Source organism: Vitis riparia, chromosome 16 (genome assembly GCF_004353265.1).
Source record: "Vitis riparia cultivar Riparia Gloire de Montpellier isolate 1030 chromosome 16, EGFV_Vit.rip_1.0, whole genome shotgun sequence".
Classification (NCBI taxonomy): Eukaryota; Viridiplantae; Streptophyta; class Magnoliopsida; order Vitales; family Vitaceae; genus Vitis; species Vitis riparia.
The window spans coordinates 13756257-13762256 of NC_048446.1; positions in this window are offsets into that span (position 1 = coordinate 13756257).

Consider the following 6000-nt stretch of genomic DNA (forward strand, 5'->3'; position numbering starts at 1 on the left):
ATCTGGCAATCCGATGAAGACTCCTCCTTGGACTGTTTTGAATAACTACTAAAAGAGAACTCTGTTCCCCAGGGGTAAAATGCCTCAACAGTTCGCCTCAAAGTTGTGTGTTAGCTCTGAGTGTGCTGACTTTAAAAGGGGCCCGCTATTGACATCTGAGCGTGCAACTCCTCATTCTCCTCTCCGAGTCATTTCGTTTGGCAAAACAGAGTCCACATCTGTTGATCATTTTCTTATTGGCATCTTTCCATCATTTTATGCCATACAAAATAATCCTCCCCGCCCATAATTGACGATTGACTTCTGGAGGGTGTTGACATCCTTAGTTCTTTCGCTTCCCACAGACGACGCCAATGTTGGTGTAGTGCCAACCAGATTGAGTCCATCTAGCTTCTCTGGAGTTAAACGAGCTTCTTCCCTACACAAAGGATGTCTGGACAGGTGGTCCAGGCACTCCCCTCTGAAGCTTAAGTTAGAAAAGAATAAGGACGGGTCTAATTCTTTCAAATGGATTTGTACGCGCATACTTTTTTTCATGCTTCTCCTAGGTTTTTATAGAGCGGATGGCACCTTCACCCTAATGCTGATGGTGCATTCATGCCTTTTTTGTGATGATGATTGCCACTAGGGCGGAAATCAAGCCTTAGTAAGAGGGTCAATGCCATCATCTCTGCACCGATTGAGCAATCATACTAAACAAAATCCGCTGACTAGTGCCATTTGCTAGCTGTTGAGCAAGAGTATCAGACCATGTAGTTGACTATGCATTTTCATTTATCAATGTCGCAGATTGCGCGTAGCAATTAATAAACATTGACTTTCAGGTGTAAATGTCGTCTAAGTCGTTGCTCAGGCATTGGATGTGATTGTCCATCTGTTCAATGCCTAGAGTCTCCGGTTATGTTAGTTAATTCGTTTGGAAATCTCTGTTGACTTGGTCTGTCCATTCCGTCATACATCTGGAAAGAAAGAAAACTCATTCGTCTTGTGCTAGATGAAATTTGTTTTGGTTCAGACAAATGGATCTAGATGGATCATCTCTTTACCTTGGACGAACCAAGGGTTTTGGATTAGGGGAGGATACGTGGAGGGAAGCCCCCACAACTTATACTTGAGATTTTAATTCTCTCAAACTAAAAGATATTTTGATTCCTAAGTTACTTTTTATTTTTATTTTTATTTATAAAAAACACAATTGTATATTATTAAAAATAAAAAAAATTAATTGTAATAAATTTAAAAATTAATAGTTTTTAATAAAATGTGAATATTAATAATATAATAAAATTATAAATGAATTTATTTATAAATATTAAAAAAATATAAATATTAACATTAATGGATTCATTTTGTTAAAAATAAATAATAATATTTCAAAATTAATAATTTCTATTAATTTCTATATGATTTTATAAATATTATAAAATATGAATATTAACATCTTATAAAAGAATAATTAATTAATTTTTTTTTTAAATAAAGAATGATTATTCAAAATTAATAATTTCTAATACTATTCTATTTTAAATGAATATGACAACAAATAAAATTTAAATTTTTAAGGTATAAATGAGCCAAATTTTTTATTATATTTATTACTCAAATATGAAGATGACAAATTGAATTATTTTATTTAAAATTACAAGATTTATTTCAAGAATTTAAATAATTAATTATGTCTATTATTTTTTTATAGTTATTAAATAATTTCTAATACTGTTCTATTTTTTAATTATTAAACTTATTAATAAATTCAATACAAATTCTCACATGATTTGAAAATCATTTTTATAATAAAAAAAAATCAAAAGAACAATTCTCTATTTTAGTTTGTTTTTAAAAATTATTGTTATAGAACAATAACCAAATATTGGTAAAAATTTTAAAAACAATTTGTTTTTTAAATCACACGTACAAATATTGTGAATATTATTAGAGTTTAAATTGTTTAATATTAAAACCTATATATAAATTGTTAATTCTAATTCTATTAGGAAACTAATTCTAATTATACTACAAAAAAAATTCAAACTCTAATAAAACTATATTATTAATTAATAATAATCCTAAAATAAGAAAAATAAAAAAAATTATCACTTTCTATATTTACGCTTGATGTAAGTATGTAATCAAACATATGAATCGCCATTGTTTCCTCTTGACAAAAAACAACTCCACTTTGGTGAATTATACAATAAGTATTACTCTAAAAAGATAAGGATCAAGTCAATAAAAATCCTCATAAAAAATCCAAGTATCATTTATAGAATGGATAATCCTTTCATCGAACAAAGAAGACAATTGCCCAATACCGAAGTAACATATTGATCTACCTATACATGCACAATCACATCGGTAATAATTGTTTTCATTCATCACTAAGAGCCAAACTATTGAAGGCTAGTTTAATATTTGTACGGTTTGCTCATTGTGGACTTCATCTTTATTTGAAGGTCATACCAGCCATAAGATCAAGAGCTAAATCTCTATCTTTTAAGCTTGAGTTCACCCTGAATTGGGGAACTGATCATTATAGTATGCACTAGATGATGGCTGTTCCACTTCCTTATTCTATATCCAAACTGTTCAACACATTTGTTGAGTTGAACTGCTTGTTTTCATTAATTTTGAAGCATATGAAACATGAGGGGAAAAAACAAACCTAAGTTCATGAAAATCACTTCCATGACCCAGTAAGTTAAACTGAATCATAATCATTTGCCCTTATTCTAAACCATACTACAATAGGAGTTTTGCCCTCAAGTTTGGTTAATGATATACAACTAATGAGATGACATGCATAAATAATTGTCTCAACCCAACATTTTTTGCTCAATCTAACATACATCACCTTTTTTCAATAAAGTTCAATTTATTTGCTTTGTTACTATGGTGTGTATCTCCAATTCTGAAGTGTCAAAAAATGCTTTTATTTTCAAATACTTGGAGAAATGAATCATCACTACAAGAAAAAAGATATATGGTGACATTTATAATAAGTCACTATAAACATAGGGTGTCACTACAATATAGCGTCACCTTATCCACTGACACCATAGAGGGTATCAATTGGTGACATATTTCGAAGCGACACCAAAGCAGATAAATGGTGACACATTCAAAAGTGACACCATATATTTTTAGTGATGCTTAATTTGATATAGAGTTGTATGAGATATATAAGGTGTCATATTAAATGCATCATCTTTGAGTTATGGTGTCACGTTAAATGTATCACCTTTAATTTATGGTGTCACATCATTGTAAATGATTATGGAAGATATGGTTGTTTTTTGTTGATTAGTTTGTAGATTTTTGTAATGCTTATTAATAAATAAGACCAACCTGTGTAAATTGTCCATAAATATAATAATCATATTATATTTAACTTATATTTTCATAATGCTTATAAATTAACTTGTAACACATTACATCATCCAATAATATTTGTATATCAAATGTTCACAAAATAATAGTACATCAAACACATCAAACCCACCAAAACTAAAAAAGAAAAGTGAATACACATTAAAACATGATTTAGAAATGTTAAGCTTCCCAACATTCATGTATACCTACATTTCATATGCATAAAACCGGCTAACCATAAAATGACAGAAGAGTTGCATCCAAAAACCCAAAATTCTCAATTCCAAATAAAGTAATGTTTATGTCCAATAATGTATGACATAAGAGTCATATCTAAAAACCTAAATCTTGTTGCCTCTTTCTTCTTTCTTTTTATTCTTCATACTGTCCTCCCAAGAGTGTATACCTGCATTTCATAGTTTAATGAGGTTTAGAGTTCTTATTGAAAATAAAAATGTGATGTTATAAACAATAAACAAATCTAAGTACTAATGTTTTCTTTTTCTTTTTCCTTTTTCTCGTTTTGATATAAAAATAGTTCGTAAAGAATAAGTAATGTTATACAATACCAATGGAAAATTCAATCATATAACAACTAAGGGACTTACCATGAATGATCACGATACATCAATATGATTCATGATTAGTTATAACACAAAAGTAATCCATTCTTCTCTAATTTCATCAAATTCTACTTGAGAATATGTTTTTTTGGTCATCAAACTGAAATCAAATGAGAATAACATTAATATCACAATAATTGGAAGTATGAAATTATATACAATTCATTAAATGAGTAAAACCTTTAAAGCAATAACTGTAAAATCAACAATTATTTCTTTAATGAATCTTATAACAAAGTAGTCACATTTGAACTCAAATAAAAACAATTCAAGAAAATAAAAAATAAATCAAAACTACAAAATCAAAATATAAATCTAAAATTTTAAAAAAATACTAATTTTCTACTTAAAATTTGCACTTTTTAATTTTTTTTTATAATTCATTTTGTTTTTAAAAATCATTTTTAACATCTAATATATATATATATATATATATATAGTATATTTCTTGGAAGGATTTTTTTAATTTCAATATTTTTTAAAGTTCATTTTGTGAAATAACAATGTCCATTAAATTTCATCTCAATTATATAAAATAAAATTTTAGTAACAAAATATAAAAATGTTTTCAACTACTAATATGATAAGATATGATATTATAACAAGCATGAAAATTGTGCATATAAGACAAAAAAATCTAATTTTTTTATTAAAAAATGTTAAGAGAAAAATTAGAATGAGAAAGAATCAAAGAACTTTTCATAAACATTATTGATTTTTTAATCATAACAATTATTAATATATTGGTTCATTTTTAAATACTTTCACAAGAATATATTTTAACTACAAGTTATTTTAATTTATCAAAAGATTTTTAGGAAATGAGCTATTATCCATTTATTATTATCTTATTTTTCAGAAAATATTTTCAGTCATTTCATACACGTTTTCAACTACTAAAATTATTGTTTTTATAGAATAAACAAAGAAGCATACACTTATCCTCCACTCACTAAGTCAACTATTACAATCACCATAATATTTTATTCACCTACCAATATCTTATTCCATTTAGATAACTCTCTCAACAAAATCATTTTTACAATACTTTTTACTCTCCTATGATATTGAATATTTTATTCCATTTAGGTGACTCTCAACACAGAGGAATGTCTTCTTAGGTTAACTGAACAAAGACTTTTTTTTTTTAGTTTACAATATGTATAAAAAACAATTATTTATTACAAGGAATGTGGTAGAAAGGTCATTTTATTTTTAAAGAATTTTTTAGAATTTCTTAAACATTTACAAAGAATAGAACCTAACAATTTTATTTCTAAAAAAATTGATCAATTCAAAAAAGAAAGAAGAATATTATTTTTTAAGGAAAGTTAATAAACTACTTTATTCTTGAATTATCTAAACAAAACTTACTAAAAAATATTTTATCCCAAATTTATTTTCAAAACTTTCTTATTGACAACTATCTCATATGTAAATTATTTTATTATATAGAGAAATTCTTATTTTATTTTTTTTAGAGAAAAATTCACTTGTTTATTAAATATCAAAGAAGTCTATTTTTATGTCTATTATATATATAAATCCTCTTATTTTCATACAAGAAAACTAGTGTATCTCTCATTCTCAATTAGACAAAAATTTTAAAAATCATTCATTTTTCTTGTTTTCATTTGTTTTGGGGCTTATTAGCAATGAAACGAAAAATATGTTAGAATGTTAAACCTAGTTTTTACTTCCCTGGAACTCGACAAAAAACACCATTTACAAAACCCACATCATAGATATACTAAATCAAGAGATATAAAACAATTGTACTAACAAATATTTTTGCATTAATAAAAAAAAATGAAGATGATAGATAAGGGATTTTGACTTACCCGAGATTTTACGAAGCAAAGAATATCAATTTTAGGTGTGCCGACCATGGGTGTGAGAAGAAGGAGAAGAAAAAGATGGTTAGGGTTAAGCAATAAGATCTTTTATATTAGTTAATGTATATATGGAAACAATGGACTTTTCATAAATTGTTCCTACTCACTATTTT